The sequence below is a fragment of the Helianthus annuus genome, chromosome 17 (assembly GCF_002127325.2).
Source record: "Helianthus annuus cultivar XRQ/B chromosome 17, HanXRQr2.0-SUNRISE, whole genome shotgun sequence".
Lineage (NCBI taxonomy): Eukaryota > Viridiplantae > Streptophyta > Magnoliopsida > Asterales > Asteraceae > Helianthus > Helianthus annuus.
This window is the reverse complement of record NC_035449.2, coordinates 122,852,723-122,872,910: the sequence shown is the minus strand read 5'-3', so window position 1 is coordinate 122,872,910 and position 20,188 is coordinate 122,852,723. Positions and strand designations below refer to the sequence as shown.

Here is a 20,188-nt window from a genome sequence, read left to right as displayed (position 1 = left end):
TGTTCAGCCTTCGTTTTTGAATGAATCAAAATGTCGTCGATAAACACAATCACGAACTTGTCCAAATACGGCTTGCAAACTCTGTTCATCAAATCCATGAAGACTGCAGGTGCGTTTGTCAACCCAAACGGCATAACTAGGAACTCGTAGTGTCCATAACGATTTCTGAAGGTTGTCTTCGGGATACTTTCCTCTTGTATCCTTAACTGATGGTAGCCTGATCGCAAATCGACCTTCGAGTAAAAGCTTGAACCTTGGAGCTGGTCAAATAGATCATCGAACCTTGGCAGAGGATACATATTCTTGATCGTCAACTTATTCAACTCCCGGTAGTCAATACACATTCGAAAACTACCGTCCTTCTTCTCGACAAACAGGACCGGAGCTCCCCAAGGAGAGAAGCTTGGTCGGATAAATCCCTTGTCTAACAACTCTTGAAGTTGTGTCGACAGTTCCTGCATCTCAGACGGGGCAAGTCTATAGGGTGCCTTAGCCACAGGCGCGGCGCCTGGAACTAAGTCAATACGGAACTCCACTTGCCTCTGAGGCGGCAATCCAGGCAAGTCCTCTGGGAAGACTTCAGGATATTCCCTCACGACAGGGATATCTTCGATTTTTGGCTCAGCAGCTTTCTTATCCACGATGTGTGCCAGGAAGGCAGCACATCCCTTCTGTAAACACTTACGGGCTTTTAGGCAGCTGATAATCCTTAAAGGCGTATCACGCTTTTCTCCATGAACCACAATTGTTTCACCTTCATCAGTTGGGATGCGAACGACCTTTTCGTGACAAACTATTTCAGCCTTGTTACTTGATAACCAATCCATTCCCACTACCACGTCGAAGCTTCCCAACTCGACTGGTAGTAGATCCAAAGTAAACTCACGTTCTCCCAACTCGATTACACAACCTCTGACAACTTCATTGGCTTCTACTAACTTTCCATTCACCAATTCGATTGAGTAGGGAATATCTAACTTACTAGCGACTAACCCAAGCATATTCTTAAACTCTAACGATACGAAGCTATAATCGGCACCAGTATCAAATAAAACGGATGCATAGCGTTGGTTTTCAGGGAACGTACCAGTAACGACATTGGGATCCTGGCGCGCTTCCCTTGCTTCGATATTGAAAACTCTTCCACGGGCTTGGTTCAATTCTAGGCAGTTTCTTTTATAGTGCCCAATATTACCACAGTTAAAGCATCCAGGTCTTTGCCCGTTTCCACCTCCATTCCCAGCTTGATTATTCCTTTGGTTACGATTCACAGCGCCCGCTTGATTCACATTGTTGCCTCGATTCCCATTACCTCCATTGTTTCCTTGTGGGCGATTTCCATTTCCACCCCGGTTATTGTTTCTGTTTCCAAATCCTCCTTGGCCTCCCTGGCCAACAGTGGCCCAACAAGAATCCTTCGAGTGGCCAGGTTTCCCACACGCTTCACACACTTTCAAACCACACCGGCCAGAATGGTGGCGCTGGCAGGTGTTGCACTTGGGCTGGGTGCCCATATATCCCTTTCCTTTCTTTCCACTACCAGCTGTAACCTGAGTTGGCGCGCTTGGCTCTCCTTTCTTAACAACCCCACTAGTGCCTTGTTTGAAGTTCGAGAACTTCCGTTTGTTACCTCCGGATGACTCGACGTGAGTCTCCTTCTTCTTAGTCTCGACATCATCGAACTTGTTTAGGCGGATAGCCTCCTCAGTGAGAGCCACGTTCAGATCAATTGCCTCAGTAATTGTTGCAGGCTTGGAGGAGGTCACCATGCTTATGATTTGAGGAGCTAATCCCCAAATGAAGCGCTCAATCCGCTTGAATTCTGGAGTGACCATATAAGGTACCACATGCGACAGGTCGTGAAACCTCTGAACGTACTCTGCGATCTTCAGACCTTCCATCTTCAAATGCCAGAATTCAGTTTCCAACCATTGGATTTCAGCGCGAGAGCAATACTTTTTACGCATAAGCTCTTTCAGTTCGGTCCATGTCATTGCGTAGGCTGCGGCTTCTCCAAGAGTCTGCACTTGCAAATTCCACCAGGACAGGGCTCCATCCAAGAATAGCCCAGAAATGTAGGTGACTTGCTGGTCTGGTGCACACTTGCTCATGCGGAGAACAGATTCCGTCTTCTCGGCCCAACCAGAATTACTTCCACTAGTCCCTCCTAGAGAGGCGGCGTACTGTGTGATGGCAGCAGCGATGACTTGCTGAAGCTCTGCCTCATTGGTAGGCATCGGCGTTTGATGTCTTGGCGGCATCTTCTAAAAGATGAGTTCACGTGGGTCTGGCCATAGTAAAGCGTACGTATATAACGATAGTAATAGTACATAACATCTCATGTTATAAACACACCAATCACATAACATCCCATATTACAATCATATCAATCACACAACATCCCATGTTATAAATATATCAATCACACAACATCCCATGTCGTAAAACATAAATAATCAATCAAAACAATCTCATATGATGAGAATACTGCGATTGCATTGCTATAAATCGAGACCACATGGTAAAGTGTACAAGTACATAATAGTGTCATACATCATCATCGAGTAAGGGCTACATCACCCCAGTCCAAAAGAATATCAAATCAGTGTCAATACATCCCATATACATGATCAACAAAAGTCTGAATCAGAATGCAGTCTCCAAAAGTAGCTGTGTAGTCAGAGCAATCGCCGTCTTCTCACCAATGTCCACCCATGCTGTACTAAAGATGCCCTATACTGATGGCGGTGGAGGAGGGGGAAAATGGGAATAAAACAAACGTCGCAAATGGAGCCAGTCCTCCTCCATGGCTCTCTGGGAACGCAACCAGGACGCCATCTGCTGCTCTAGTGCCAAAAGGCGTGCAGCAGAGTCCTGTGGTAATGGTCGAGAGGGCTGCGAAGAAGCAGGGTGGGTCTGACCCTGACACTGGCACGGCGGTGGCTGAGCTCTCTCGAGCTCCTGAATGCGTCGTGTGAGTGCCTCCTGCTGGACAACAAACGACATAAGAACGTCCTCAATAGAATACCCCATATGGAAAGGATGGTAGGGGTCGGATGGCGGCATGACAGGCGGTGATGTCCAGAGAAATGGCTCACCGGCTGGATCGAAGGGTGGCACAGAGAATGGAGGAACAGGGGGAATAGCAGTATGATGAGGGATCTGTGGTACGAACTGATCTCCTCCAGCCAGAAAAGGTGCATGGCCGAAAGGCTGACGAGGAGAGCCCTCTCCAGGACGTGGCAGAGGGATCTCCTGGAGAAATGTGATGGGCAGATCTGTGCGATGCGCATCAGCAGTGTGTGTGGGGAACAGGGGTGCATCAAAAGGAGCTGAAGCTGGTGCTGAAACAGGTGTAACTGGTACCACAAAAGGTGGAAAATCATCATCGTCCTCTATCCACCCATTCCGAGTGTGCGCATACTGAGGGTCGACATGAGTCGCAAAGAGTACATGATCAGGCTCTATAGGTACAGGGTCAGGAAAAGGAACAACAATAATAGGATCGGCGGGTATGTCAGCAACATGCTCATCCACTATCAGTGGAGCAGCAACAGGACCCTCCAACAATGGAACATCAACACGGTCATCAGCAACAACATGATCACCCTCCAACAGTGGAGCAACAATAGGATGGTCATCGACAGGTATATCAGCAATCAATGGATCAACAGCGAATACATCGGCATGAATAGGGTCATGCTCGAATGCGGGGTCCGGAGCAACTACTGGCTCGGGGTCCTCAGCAGGCTCCGAGTCGTCAAACTCCATCTCGAAATCTGCGGGATCAGCAAACATGGGATCAACGGGGTCAACAGGGTCCGCCATGGGCTGATATAGGTGTATAAACTCAATTTCCTGGTCTGGATCAAAACCAGGTGGGAAGACGGGGTCGGAATCATCATCAATGTCATGATCGATCGCAAAACTCGGGGCAGGGGCATGTGCAGCAGATGAGGCTCTATCGGGGTCTGTATCGTGCGAATAGTGTTGCGCGCCCTGCGCATGTGATGGTGCAGATGCCACAGACTCGAAAGAGTCTGGGACAGGTGAATGAACAGGTGACTCCTCAGCAGGAGCATCCGCGGGAAGTAAGAGATCGCCAGCAGCTATGTGGGCCTCGCCCTCAAAATCGTCCTCTAGTGGATCCTCGTCAAACAAGTCGACGTCGTCATCAGCAACTACGTCAAGGAGCATATCAAGAACAGGGTAAGATGCAAGGGGTATAGGGGCAGGGATCACTGCAAGCGGCAAATCCCCAGCGATAGGGCCATCAGCGGGCTCAGCAACGACATCGGGCAGCGCGAATGGCTGAAAATCGTCGTCGTCTGTACTAGTGGTGTCCGAAGTATACACCTCTCGCTCTGATGACACTCTGTCGTCCGATACTATGGGCATATGGTCAGTGGTGTCCGACTCTCCTGTGCCAGATGAAGGCATATCGTCTGTAACACAAACACACATATGCACAGATAATCAATCACATAATCAGATAAGCACATTAGTCACCAATAAGCAATCAGATAATTCTCCTTGTCCCACTAGCCTCCCAGCCTCTCAGACTGAATCTTCTAGTCTCTCAAACTACCTTTCCTGCCTCTCGAACTGTTCTTCCTAGTCCCACTAGCCTACTTCCTCAGCCTCTCAGACTGAGCCATAACTAATAAATAAAATGTGCTCAACTTTTGTTGTAAAAACGTTTTGGATCTGGACTTAAGTGGTATACAATGTAAAAATGTTTTCGTGAGAGCCCTAGTGATCATAGTCTAGACTCAAGAAGGAATCCTAGTTCGCTATGATCAGAGCTCTGATACCAAGCTGTCACACCCTGGCTTTGCGGAAGCGTGGTTAATTTGGTGTGACTTCTTAATACCATAGCTTAATCATAACAAAGCTATATGAAATAAAAACCATGCAAGATCATCCATCTAATTAAGTTTTAAAACATAAGTAACATAACATTGTCTTACGGCGTTGACTCATGCAACGGAAACTACAACCATGAAAATTGAAACATTGTTTGGAAGACATAAACATCAACATGAAATGAACACAGTTTAAGAACTGTGACTCGTCCAGGAAAAAGTCACATCCCTTAAACTTGGATGACCTCGGACTCTTATGCAGCGGGAAAACGTAACATACCGCGCCAGATCTTTAGTTCCCTGAAATACATGTAAGTTGAAAAATCAACAATAATGTTGAGCGAGTTCATGTGTAAGTGAGTAAGTAAAACCTTTGTATGTATAAAATCCTGGTATGTAGCAAATAAGGAAAAAGAGATCACCAATGGTTTGCAAGGCCATTGATATGTGTGAAGTGCAAGTAGGAAGACTCAAACCTAGCGGATTTATGCGTTGGACACAAAGTCACCCCGAGGTCCGTTATGTTGGGCCTGGGGCTGGGCTCGCTACACCCAGATAGATCTACCGCTCTTGTCCCTCGGTCCTACCCTGAGGATTAATGGCCTCAAGTTTCCGCCTACCCACTCACATGATCTAGTAGTAACCCTCCTTACGCAAACCATACCATGTATAAAGCACTAGTAATCAAAGTAACATGTATTTCACCCCCGCAGTTTAGAAAACTGAAAACAGTTAAGAGTAAAGGGGGACATGAACTCACAGTGGTGCGTCTCTAATAAGAAGATCTTCTGATCAAACCGCTGAGCGACGACCTACACATACTAAATCTATTAGACGGACGGCCGTGCTTTAAGGTTTAAGTTTTTGGGAAATAGTTAGACAACTATTTCGTAATTACACTTAGTAATTATTTTGGTAAATAAATTCCTTCCCAAGGATGGGGGTTTTAATACATGCGCGTTCGTAAGATTCGAAATATATTATTAAGTCTCACTTAACATATATTTTATTTCTAACTCCAAAATATAAATATTTTTCCCAAAAATATTATATTTTAATCCTAATAATTTTCCAAAATAATACCTTTGTCAAAATACGCGTTCACTAGTATTTTTCCGAAAATGCGTAAGTTACGGATATAGGTTGGGTGGTAATAATTATACCGTTGTAACTTAAATATTTATTGTGAAGGCGTTCGTATTAGTTTGGAATCGTTAACATTTGGTAATATTATTTTTACCCTAAAAATAATATTTGTATAGTTCACAAAATAATCATAAAAATCTCACAAGTGTTGTTATGAAAAAAATATACTAAATATATATTTATCAAGTTTTATTTTGTGAAAATCCCACCTCCAATATTTAGAAATTTTGTAAATAAAAATCGTGGCGAAATCTATATTTTTGAAAACAAGTTAGAAATATATTTAAAATACTTGTAGTGAAAATATTTCCAAGTGTTAGGTTTTTGGAAAAATTTCGCCAGAGTTTCCCCTGTAACTGGAGGTGGCCACGCTTTCAAGCGTATCATTTTCTTTTAAAATTCAAACCAACAATGTTCCCAACATTATCAAACAACATTTCAACACCAAACTAGTCAAAATATATATAAATCGCAAAAATTACATAAACTTGTGGTTTGTCCAAAATATGTAGTAATTTCCATTACTTTTAGTGGATCTTTGTTATAATCTACTTGGTTTCTTGTGAATCTCGTTTTTAAAGAAAATATATTCACATCTTCTTGTAAAATTTGAGAAAAATAGTTCTTTGTCGAAACTTAGTGTTACACAAGTGTTTACACACTTGTGTGTTTACACACTTGTGTGTTTAAAATCACTCTTGTTCATGAAAGATCCGGTTTTAAAATATGTTTTCTTTTGACACATGGTTCTTTGAAAATACCGTTTGTAGATCCGTAGATCTACTAGTTTAGAACACTATTTCATAAGAAAAGTCGATTTTACACAAGTTCATGCTTCGTAAGTGGTAGTGTTCATCATTTAACCCCTTTTTACACTTAACATACTCTATGTCATGATTCATGAACATGACTAATCCAGGTTTGATGATGATCCGTGCTACCACAACATAGATCGGCACTAAATAATTACACAAAACAAGTCTTACAAGATTTACACAACCCTTATGCTTTTAACCAACACATTTTAGTATGTCTTTTTGTAAGTTCATAGATTTTAACCGATAAAGTTCATTTTAACCACTTTAGAATAGATCAAGAGTGTGTTTAAAGTCACTTACTACTAGCTCGAGGCTAGGGAAGAAACTATTCGAAAAACGCGTGGATAAAAGCAATGGGGTGAGGTCCTTCACTATCCGAATGCACCGAGCTCCTTTGTATGAGATCCTTAATCCTTGTATAAGCTTGGAATGGCTTGATCAAGATCGAAAGGTGGCGGTGGGGGTTATTAGTTAGATTCCAACTAATAGTTAGGATTTAGTTAAGTTAAGTTGGATGTTAACTCGGTTACTAGCGTATAGTGCAATATAGCGGGTGTTAGGGTATTCGGAGACCCTAACTGGTTCAGAAAAAGAGAAACAATGTTGTTGGCAATATTTTTATGTTCCGGCTAAAGTCCGGTTGTTCGGTCTGATAGTGATCTGTTAAAGTGCTTAACAAAGCTTTAAAGTGTCGTTAATACTATTTTTAGTGACACAACTTATTCCCGACACTTTGGAAAGTGTCTAGTATATTTTTCTCATGTTTTGGCACTTTATTAGTTAGCTAAATGCTGAATTTATAATTAAAGTGCTGAATTTTGTACTTAAAGTACGTTTTAGGCACATCCGGTCACTGTAACTTATACCTAGTGACGCAGTTCTACAACCCTCGTATCCCTACACTCACTACTAGTGTAGTAACTATCTCTGGCTCATACAGGCCTTAGAGGCAGTACCTGCCTGGTGCTAGTTATGACAGCACGTTCAATAGGTTATCCGTTTATTGTGCTACTGTGCTTTTGGTGCATCAAGGTTGTCACTAGAGTTCAGTATGTAGTTAATGGAGTGACAGCAAATAAAGTATGATGCAAGCATGTACATGTATCAGTATTCAACTAGCAGTTTATCCATAATTTCAATCAAGCACGGTAATTAAGCAGTAATTAGTTATTAATTTAAGTCGTACGGATACCTGATTTGGTGAGGGTTGTCACAATCCTTGGTTGTAGGTACCCGTTGGAGGACCTGATGGTCTAGGTCTATTATCAATGTAGTTTACCGTTTCTGTTTGATTATCCATTTCTTTCATACAACTCCAATTTTCATGTGGTCCACCACACCCCTCACAAGCCATAACCGAGGCCATATTTGCCATTTCTAACTTTTTGATTTTCGAAGAGAGGGCCTCGATTTGAGCTTGTAAAGAAGTGCTTTCGTCAACCTTATAGGCGCTCGGGGCAACAGATTTTGTGCCTCAGGGAGTGTGCCACTGAAAATTGTCTTGAGCAATTTCCTCAATTTGATTATAAATTTCATTTGGGCGACGATTACCTAGAAGTCCCCCGGAGCTAGAGTCAAGTGTTTGTCTTGTGTGTGGCAACAACTCATTATAGAAAGTAGATACTTGTTGCCATACCGCAAGACCATGATGAGGGCACTTTCTTAGTAGCTCCTTGAACCTTTCCCAAGTTTCATATAAGGATTCCCCGTCCTCTTGTGAGTATGTATTAATTTCAGTAATTAATTTAGCCATTTTAGAAGGAGGGAAATACTTAAACAAAAACTTTTGGGCTAGTTCATCCCAAGTGTTTACCGAACCAACTGGGAGGGTGTTAAGCCAAGACTTAGCTCGGTCTTTTAGTGAAAACGGGAACATTCGGAGGCGGATGGCGTCATTCGATGCTCCGTTGATCCGAAGAGTATCACATATTTCCAAAAAGTTGGTAATATGTAAATGGGGATCTTCGTCCGCAAGCCCATGGAAAGTTGCGGAGTTTTGGAGCATTTGGATCAAATGCGGCCGAAGTTCGAAGTTGTTGGCATCGACATTCGGTGCATTGATAGCGGCGCCGAGATTACCTACCGTGGGCCGTAGGTAATCCATTAGGGTACGTTGATCCGCCATTGTAAGTGGGTCCCCCAAAACTTTCTCTTGGTTTTTAGTTTTAAGTCTTTTTCTTAGAAAGCGTCCGGGTTCGTCTAGAGGTTCGTTTATGTCTTTAATGGAACTGGAGCTCATGCACTGCGTAGGAAGTTCAGGTGCGGCGCCTGGGTTCCAAGTCCTGTGATAAAAACAAAAAAATTGTAGGTCAGAAGTTTCGCCACGGCCCCGTGCTCTGCTGGACACGGCCCCGTGGTCGGAGTTACAGTGATTTTTTTTTCCGGATCCCTGTTACTGGGGAGTTCAACACGGCCCCGTGCTGCACCAACACGGCCCCGTGCTCAGCTCTCTGTAACTCAGAAAATAAAAACTGCCAGTAACGATGCTGGGCGCGGCTCGTGTCCGACCAGGCACAACCCCGTGCTGCAGTCTGCAGAAACTGAAAAATTTTAAAAATCCTAAAATCCTTGTGTCCCCGGCAACGACGCCAAAAACTTGATGTGCGTTAGGTGTGATATGTTTTTGTTGATATTTTTAAGCCCTTTTTAACACTTTAGTCAAGTTTTAAATTTATAAAACACGAGATTCTACTAACACTAAACACACATATGAGCAAGTGCACCCATCGTGAGCGTAGTATAGCGTTGGTAAGATACCGAGGTCGTCCAAGGACACAAGAGCTTTTAGTACCGGTTTATCCTCAACGTCTAATCAAATCAAAAGTTTAGAAAAAGGTTTTAAACATAAAAATAAAAACTAAAATGCTGAAAATAAAAATAAAAACAGATAGACAAGATGAATCACTTGGATCCGACTCGACATTAGTGTAACCTTTGATGATTTCCGCACTTTTACACTTTTTAAGAGATTATCTTAGTTATAGTAGTAGGCCCCTCTTTTGAAGGTGACGTTACCCTCAAACCAATGGTTTGAGTCAGTAAGGATACAATCTCAAAGGGTCGGAATATTGAAAGATAATTAATTAAGTTATTAATGCGTAATGTGGTAGGCCCCTCTTTTGAAGGTGACGTTACCCTCGGCTAAGTGGTTTGAGTCAGCAGGGATACAATCCCAAGTAGCCGGGTTAATGTATTAATAGTAGTTTACATATGAGGGGATCAAGCCATTCGCACCCCCGCCATCCAAACCAGTGGGTATTTAAGGAGGTCCTAGTAAGCTTGACAAAGGTCCTTGCAGGATCTATACACTAAACAAGGCAAGAACCTTACCAAACCATTCCCTTAACCCCCGACCAGGTAACCAACATATCTCTATGTAGACCGTAGAGATATGAATGGTGTAAATCGTTTTTTATATAGACAGTAAAATAACGCCTAGACACCACAAACAAATGATAAGGAAGTTTCACCTTCAACATAAGAAACTAGTTATTAAAGTCATTAATACAAAACCAAATAAAAAGTGCAAAAAGATTAAAAATCAAAAGTTTTACACTAAATGCTTGTCTTCACCAAGTAATGTAAGAGACTTAGGCAAACATGGCCTTTGATTGTCAAGAACTCTTACTATCAATCTTGGATCCCGAGACTACTACACACACTCTAGGATGGATGATGGATGATGGTGGTGGATGTGGGTTGTAGTGGTGGTGGAGGGTGGGTGAAGTGAGAGAGAGGTGGTTTGCCAAGGGATGTCTTTGAAGTGAACCAAGCACCCCTATTTATAGCCTGCACAGACGCCCGGATACGACCCTGTGTCCATTGGGCACGGCCCCGTGTCCACCATCTTTCTCTTTCTTCATTAATTGCAATTTGTCTGCATTAGCTCCACACGCCCCCGTGTTCGCTGGGCATGGCCCCGTGTGCAGAAGCGTATCTGTACTATCAAGATTTGCAAGATTTTGTGAATCTTAGCGTTGACCACGGCCCGTGTGGAGCTGGGCACGCCCCCGTGCTGGGAATAGAAGCTTCTATGGCTTTGTCTTTTCTGCAGGCTTCTGGACACGCCCCCGTGTACGCTGGGCACCGGGCCGTGGTCAGCCTTCTGTTTCTTTGTTTTTGCTTGGGAAGATGTTGTCGAGGGGTCGGGCATGCCACATTTATTCCTTTTCTTGTATTTATGTTGGATTTTGCTACATATTTGTTCCTTTTGTTCATTTACGCTCATTTAGTCCTGAAAATACAAAAGGAAGACAAAAGCACACTTTTTCCAACATTAGTACTAAAAAAGAGTTAGTTTTATGCCTCAATTGATGTAATTTATATGTTGCATTTTACACACATCAGCGGCCTGAGGCTTCGCCAGCTTACACTCGGTCGTGGCCCGCAAACCACAGGGGTTCCCTGTCGTGGCCGCGAGCACCCTTATTTTCTTGTTTTGTTTGATTTTTAATAATATTAAGGTAATACGAGTTCGTTTATGAGTATACGGGGTATATTAGGAGCGTTTTATGGGGTTGTTATAAAGGGTGTAAGAGGTGGTCATCTCATAGGGAGAGATAAACTCTCTACTCAGCCAATCACCTCATGTCATGTCAATTCCCCTCTCTAACTCTCCTCTTGCACTCAAACGTAAGAGGTGGTCACCTCGTGGGAAGTCCATTTCTTTTTTCTTTTCTCTTTTCTCTTTATTTCTATATAAATTATGCACTAATCTTTAATGTCACACCCGCTCATAGGTGGAAGCGCAAGATATGACCTTGATAAGTAATCATTGCATTTGAATAAGTAAACATGCTATATGAGTAAAATAAATACGATGTCCATCCATACGGTTGATTTGAATGTAATTACAAGTCATATATTTTTTTTCATGAAAGAAAATCTAAAGTTTTAAGTTTGACAAAATACTTATTTACAAAACATAGTTTACACAAATCAAGGCTTTGCATTCCATATTTCGCATGAAGGCGGAATATGTGAACCAAACCCTTCAACAGGATGGCATCGAATTCCTGACTCTTGTTCTTGTCTTGTTTCCATGCAATGTCCACTAATTTTCTAAAATACATGTTAAGTAAAAATGTCAACAAAAGTTGGTGAATTCATGTGCTTTTGTCTTGTATCAGATGAATCTTTAAAAAATCTGAAATATTTTTGTAATGAAATCCGGTATGTAAAGCGTCTATGAAATCGTTGATCATTAGTGTTCTTCGAGGACATTAATATAGGTGCTGACATAGGAAGCAACCAAACCTTAACGATTTTTTGTGTAGATTACCCTTTAATGGGACACAAAAGCACTCCAATTAGTCTCACGAACCAAGAGTGGGGCTCGCCAAAACCCAATAGATCTACCCCTTTCGTTCCTCAGTTTGTATGTGTGATTAATGGCTACTTAAGTTTCTAACCTATCCACACATGACCTACGTTTGTTTCATTCCCTAGCTTATCATACCACTTGTAACATGTATCTCCCCCAAAATTTTATAAAACTAAAAAGCGTTTAAAGGAGGGGACATAAACTCATTGATTGCGATCCGTGCTAACCGCTAGCAATCTCGGGGTTCCGTGTATGTATCACAACCTACAAGTGTCCTAATCTCGTTAGACACTTAGGTCCATGGTTGACCTTGTACAAGTCTCTCATATTGAATGTTTGTTAGGATTTATGTTTGTTTTGTTTGTTTGGAACCATTGTTTGTTTTAAACACGTTGGTAGTTTTGTTTATCCATTTGTTTTTAATATATATATATATATATATATATACCTTTGTCATGTATGAACAGGCCTATCCCTTCATATGTCTTCGTGCCTCGCACGAGTGTTTGTACATGTTCATGTATTCTCCGGGGCCTAGCCCTTGGTATGTGTTCGTGTCTCGCATGATTGTTTTGTACATTGTCATGCAATTTCCAGGGCCTAGCCCCTAGTATGTCTTCGTGCCTTGCACGATTGTTTCGTAGCCACGAATCATATATATTCTATCCCAACATATATATTCATGCTTTGTGAACATTTTGTTCCTTTGTATATATATTTGTTCCTTCGTGTATATATTTGTTCCCAAATATATATGTATCCCTTAGTTAGGTATATTGTTAAGAATAAATATTTTTAACATTGTCCTTGTGGATGTATACATGTATAATGTTCTCTTGTATGGGTACATCCCATCTTGTGTATTTGCGTATTTATACGTATACGTATACCAATGTATGTATTGTTACTTGTATACTTTTGAATTAAGTATTTGTGGCGTATTTGTACGTATATGTTTATATACATGTAAAATACTTGAAGTCTTATATTTCACTAAGTGTGTTATAATGTACGTATTTATACGTATAAGTACACTTGCATACTTGTCTTTCTACACTTAGTCTTTCATATGTCTTTTTGGATTTATTTAGTGAAATATATGTTTCTTCACTTCTTAAAATAATATATTTTTAAGGTCTATTCGTAATATATATCTATATATATATATTAGTGACTTGTCGATAAGTATATATGTTGGTATAATATATATCTTGTTACTTATCCGATCTTGTATATTTTTACCAAGTCGTTTTAGTATGTATAGTCTTCAACTCATATATATAGATATTTGTCCATTCGTCAGATAATCTGATATAAGTGCCAAGGTATATATATAAAGAGTTAAATGCTTGGTTGGTCCCTGTGGTTTGCAAAAATTGCAGACTTGGTCCTAGTGGTTTACTTATTACATGCGTGGTACCAAAACTTGTCAATAATGAACTCGCTTGGTCCCCAGCCCTAACATCAGTTAAATATCTATGTCAAAACACCCCATGTGCTTGGCACATGAGGGTAATTTGGTCCTTTCAACTCAACCCATTATAAAAAGAGTTAAATACCTGGTTGGTCCCACCCCACCCCCTTCTTCTTCCCCAAACCACCACCACCATCTCATCTCCTCCATTGTCCGTTTACCTGAACACAACTGTTGTGCTCATGTGATAAACTCAATAAAGTAATTGAAACCAATCTCATACAAATAATTTAAACAATAACATATAGTTCTACTGAATCTATTCTAGCACAGCCGTCATTATCTCGATTCGATTCAGTTCTCCATAGCTAAATCTCAACTGCATAAAAATAAAATTAAATGATACGTAATAAACAAAAAAGTTGTGTTCAGGTAAACGAAAAATGGAAGAGATGAGATGGTGATGGTGGTTTGGGGAAGAAGGGGTGGGGTGGGACCAACCAGGTATTTAACTCTTTTCATAATGGGCTGGACTGAAAGGACCAAATTACCCCCATGTGCCAAGCACATGGGGTGTTTAACAGAGATATTTAAGTGATGTTAGGGCTAGGGACCAAGAGAGTTCTTTTTTTACAAGTATTGGTATCACGTGTGTAATTAATAAACCACTAGGACCAAGTCTACAATTTTTGCAAACCACATGGACCAACCAAGCATTTAACTCATATATAAATATATATAGGGCTGTAAACGAACCGAACGTTCAGCGAACAGTTCGTGAACCGTTCGGCTAGAAGTTCGTTTATGTTCGTTCGTTTAGTTAATGAATGAACATGAACAAGAAATTTAGTTCGATTTGTTAAATGAATGAACAAGAACAACTGTCTCGTTCGTTTAATTGTGTTCGTGAACATTCGTTCATGTTCGTTTGTTTATGTTGTTCATTAAATATTTTTTAGTATTTATTTATTTTATCTAAACCTATTATATTCCTTAATTCTTATTCATCTCATTACCCAAACAAATAAAATAGGAAACCCTACCTCCACCTTTCGTTCTTATTATTCACATTGAAAAATACAACTGAACTTCATCAATTTTATCTGTGTTCGTTTGTGTTCGTGAACCGTTCATGAACACGTTCATTTCCTTAACGAACACGAACAAAAAATCTCGTTCGGTAAGTGTTCATGAACCATTCGTGAACACATAATATTCTTAACGAACGAACACGAACAAGGCCTTGTTCGTGTTTGTTCGGTTCGTTTACAACCCTAAATATATACACTTATTGTAACTTTGTCCAGGTGTTTTTATAGGTACATATATGCATATCTATTTATTTACCTTATCATAATTCCTTGTGTATTTCTTGTAAATATATTTTTGGTGTTTGTATTTAATTAGTTTAGGTATTCCTACATCTCTAATAAATACACATAACACATAGATGTATATAGACACTTGTAATGTTTTCTAAATATATATATTTTCATCCTAAAATATATATATATATATATATATAGCAGGATCTGGAGAAAACGCCTAAAAGTGTGAAAACGGTGAGAATGATTTTGGTGTTTGTCGCAACCCGCAACCCCTACCCCGGGAGCGGGTGCCGCGAGATCCAGATCAATGGTATCGGTGTTTATTAATTTGGCAGCGGAAATGAAACATCAAGACCGTAGTTAGGAAATATTTTTTATCAGAGTTAAAAACCAAACTTTTTATAACAAATCATTGGGATAAAACCCAAGTTCATTTGACAGTACATTTGTAGGGATAAACCCTAATTATTGAAAATAAAAACTCCTTTTTGTTTAGGTAACTTTTATAGCCACTTTTCCAAGCCTTAATTGCTCTCCAGCTGGCTTCTATTGGCTCTCACATTTTGTTAACTAAAACGTGTTTTAAAAAGATTTTATCAGCATGAAATACTGGCGAGTGCATCCCAGTTTAATCAAAACAACTTTTATAATTTCACAATATTGAGAACGATTACAATGTTTATATCTACACAATTACTCATTCAGTACTATCAACACCTGACTTGTGGGTCATATTACTCATTGGCTAACTCGTTATCCAATGGTAACGTCTTTCACATTTTGTATACAAAACCCCAACATACCGGAAGTAATTGTAGAATACATAGACTCAGTCACTGTTAATTATATTTTCAAACATTTGAGGTTTTGTAAAAACAGTTTACAAAAAGGTGACAAAAAATAAGATGTACTCACGTAAAGTGAGAAAAAGAGAATGTACTCACATTGTTTACTTAGATAAAAATAAAGCTTCCTGGGAATCTCCTGGTTATTATCTATAAAAATTAAACAATGCACACGTGTTAGTAAAATAACCCAAATCACATTAACCATACCACTCGAGACAGAACTCCAATGATTGAGTCAGGCAGAGCCTTGACATGCATTATGGAGTCCTAGATCAATCGGATGTAACACGAGACAGAACTCCAACGACTGAGTCAGGAAGAGCCTTAACATGCGTTACGGACCCCTAAATCGATCGTGTAGGGTAATAGCAGGGTTATAATACTTACAACGAGGCCCGGGTATAATTTCTACTACTAGAGAAATTGAGAGAGAATTCAATTTTGAACGATTTGAAAAAATGAGCCGTTCACCTCAATTTATAGGCCTAGTCTATGGCGGCTCGAAGACCAAGACATTATCTTAGTTATTGTAGTAGGCCCTCTTTTGAAGGCGACGTTACCCTCAACCCAGTAGTTTGAGTCAGCAAGGATACAATCCTAAAGGGTCGGATTATTCAAAGATAATTAAATAAGTTATTAATGCATAATGTGGTAGGCCCCTCTTTTGAAGGCGACGTTACCCTCGGCTAAGTAGTCTGAGTCAGCAGGGATACACTCCTAAGTAGCCGGGTTAAAGTTTTAATAGTAGTTTAACTTATGAGGGGGTCAAAGAGTTTGGACCCCCGCCATCCAATACCTTTGGGTATTAAAGGAGGTCCTACTAAATTTGACCCAGGTCCTTTGCAGGATCTATACACTGAACAATGGCAAGACTCTTACCAAACCGTTCCCTTAACCCCCGACCAGGTAGCCAACATACCTCCATATAGACCGTGGAGATATGAATGGTGAAAATCTTTTAGTTTATATAGACAGTAAAATATGCCAAGACAACATGGACAAACGATAAGGAAGAATCACCTTCAACATAAGAAACTAGTTGTCACGGCCCCTGCGCCCGGTTTGACCCGGTCCTGGAGTCGCGGGACAGAAACCCGTGGTATTCATGTTCACAACGGAAGTCTTAATAGGGTCGTTTAAACTTGAAAATGCCCGCGTATTATTTATTTTATAATTCGGGATAAACCCCGTAATTTTCAGTGGAGGAATTTCATAATTCCTTTATTTTACAAAACATGTTTATTCGAGTCACTACTTTAAGCTTGGGAGTGCTCCATAGCACTTGTACTTGATTCAAAGTAGGCCACCTGAAACATGTTGTAAAAATATTTTGTCAGCGGGGAAATACTGAGTGAATCATTCATTTTAAATAAAATGACACATAGTGATAAATTACAACATAAGAGCGATTACAATGGCAGTATCTTATTTTTATCTGGCATCGGTGTCACCTCTTGGTGACGATGGTCATGCCACTATTGGGTCTTTCCCCAAGTAGTGACGATTATCACTGTTAGGACTTATTTGCCTAACCTGTGTTAGGGCTTATTAACCTAACCGTGAGAAACTAAGTAATGTGCACAATACCCCACTAGCCAGTGATTCAAGATAACCACGACTTAATCCCTGTAATTATAACACTTTGAAAATAATTTGAGGTATTGTAAAACAGTTGATAAAAAGAGAATGACTCACATTGCAAGTTTAGACGGGCAGGGTTTAGCCTACTAATAAGCCGAATAACCTAGTTTAAACAACAATGCACACGAGCCAGGTTAGTAACTAATACAACATTTACGATAACTCACGAGATACAACCCTCACAACGAATGACAAAGTGTGATACTTAAATATCCAGCGGATTTGCAACGAATGACAGAGTATAGCCCGGATTTGGGCGACACTCAAACATCCTGTCGGAATCACGACGAATGACAAAGTATAACCCTAATGCGGGCAGCACTTTAACATCCATTGGATAGTTTCAATCGATGGGATATTTAATCGTAGCAGCGATCGAGTTATTACCCGGTATTATGGCAGCACCTCACTATATGAAAATTATAATTTTTTACAGTAGAACTTCATTTTTGATCGAAATTATGAGCACGGAATGAAAGTCCCATGCACAGGCTATTTATAGCCTGAAATTGGTGTTCTCGCGGCCCGCGTAAAACATAAGTGAAACCTTACGCGGCCCGCGAGGCCGCCTAGCCTAGGCATAGGGTTGATTGGTCATGGGCTAGACTTGACAGGTGGGTTGTACGTGGCCCAAATATGTATCCGGATAGATTTCAAGTTGACGCGGCCCACGTAAAGACAAGTTTAATTTTTACGCGGCCCGCCTGGACTCCTAAAACTTATCCGGTTGATTGATAAGTTGTAGCAGCCCGCGTAAGGTTAGGCTATCCCTTACGCGGCCCGCCTAAAACCCAAATTTCTTGGTTTTTCATACTGCTTAGGGTTTTAGGGGTCCGGGTTTTCACGTATGAATAGATTAGGGACATTTTTGAAGGTCCTTACATCCTCCCCACCTTAATTAAAATCTCGTCCTCGAGATTTATTGAAATAAGTATGGAAGTTTTCGCTTCATCTCTGATTCCAACTCCCAAGTATATTCAGGTCCTCTCTTTGAATTCCATTTGACTTTAACCAACACCAGTCGTTTATGCTTAAGAAACTTGATCTTTCTGTCCTCTATCTGTAGTGGTTTCTCCACGAATTTTAGTTTTTCATTTACCTCTACATCTTGAAGAGGTACGACTAGAGATTCGTCAGATAGAAATTTCTTGAGGTTAGATACATGAAACACATCATTTACTCCAGCTAACTCTTCTGGTAGTTGTAAACGGTAAGCAACTGGTCCTATTTGTTGAATTATTTGAAATGGTCCTATGTATCTTGGGCTCAGCTTTCCTTTCTTCCCAAATCGTACTACTCCTTTCCAAGGAGAAACTTTCAAGAGTACCTTGTCTCCGACTTGAAACTCTAGCGGCTTGCGACGATTGTCTGCATAACTCTTCTGGCGATCTCGAGCTGTCTTTAGTCTTTCTTTGATTTGCGTTATCTTGTCGGTGGTCTCTTGCACAATCTCAGGTCCTGATAATTGACTTTCTCCTACTTCTGCCCAACAAACTGGAGTTCTACACTTGCGTCCATATAGTGCTTCGAACGGGGCAGCTTCAATGCTTGCATGATAACTATTGTTATAGGAGAATTCAATTAAGGGTAAATGATCATCCCAATTTCCACCAAAATCTATTACACATGCTCTAAGCATGTCTTCCAAGGTTTGAATGGTTCTTTCACTTTGCCCGTCTGTTTGAGGATGATAAGTTGTACTTAAATTTAATCGAGTACCCATGGCTTCTTGGAAACTTGTCCAGAAGTGTGAGGTGAAGCGACTATCCCTATCTGATACAATAGAGAGTGGGACTCCATGTAGGGAGACTACTTCATCAACATATAATTTTGCTAATCTTTCCATGGTGAAAGTTTCTTTCATGGGTAGAAAATGAGCTGACTTGGTTAATCGGTCCACAATTACCCAAATCGCATCATTACCTTTTCTGGTTTTGGGAAACTTAGTAACAAAATCCATGGTTATTAGTTCCCATTTCCAGACAGGCATCTCTAATTGTTGAAGTAACCCTGAAGGTTTCTGGTGTTCTGCCTTAACTTGTGAACAAGTAAGACACTTAGATAAATAACTAGCTATGTCCTTTTTCATACCTATCCACCAGAAGTTATTTCTTAAATCTTGGTACATCTTATTATTTCCAGGATGCATAGTATACCTAGATTTATGGGCTTCTTCTAAAATCTTATTTCTTAAATTTCCTTGCTTAGGTACCCAAATCATTTTCTTGTGGAATCTCCAAATTCCATCAGCTCCTTGGTCTAATTCTTTGATTCTTCCTTTCATTCCTTCAGCATCATCCTTAATTGATGTGGTTTGAACATTCTTTAATTGTTCCATTAAATCTATCTGGAGATTTAATCTAAGAGCACGAACTCGCTTTTGTTTCTCATAATACTTACGACTTAAGGCATCTGCAACTACATTTGTCTTTCCCTCGTGATATTGAATATCACAGTCGTAATCGCTTAGGATTTCCATCCATCTTCTTTGTCTCATGTTTAATTCTTTCTGCCCAAATATGTACTTTAAACTTTTATGATCCGTATAGACAGTAAACTTACTTCCATACAGATAATGTCTCCAAATCTTAAGGGCAAAAATTACCGCTCCTAATTCTAAGTCATGAGTTGTACAGTTTTCTTCGTGCTTTTTCAATTGCCTTGAGGCATACGCAATTACCTTTTTGCATTGCATTAACACACATCCTAATCCTAGCATAGAAGCATCGCAGTAGACCTCAAAATCTTCGGTTCCTTCTGGTAATGCTAAGATTGGGGCATTAGTTAATTTTTGCTTTAAAATTC

General features: G+C 40.4%; 1 non-coding gene across 1 annotated transcript; it reads left to right on the top strand.

Annotated features, from left to right (window-relative positions):
- The first annotated feature begins 8,469 nt into the window (after positions 1 to 8,469).
- LOC118489363 lies at positions 8,470 to 8,576 on the top strand. The gene has a single exon (XR_004887382.1). It is a non-coding gene; the product is annotated as a small nucleolar RNA R71 (small nucleolar RNA).
- Positions 8,577 to 20,188: the final 11,612 nt, after the last annotated feature.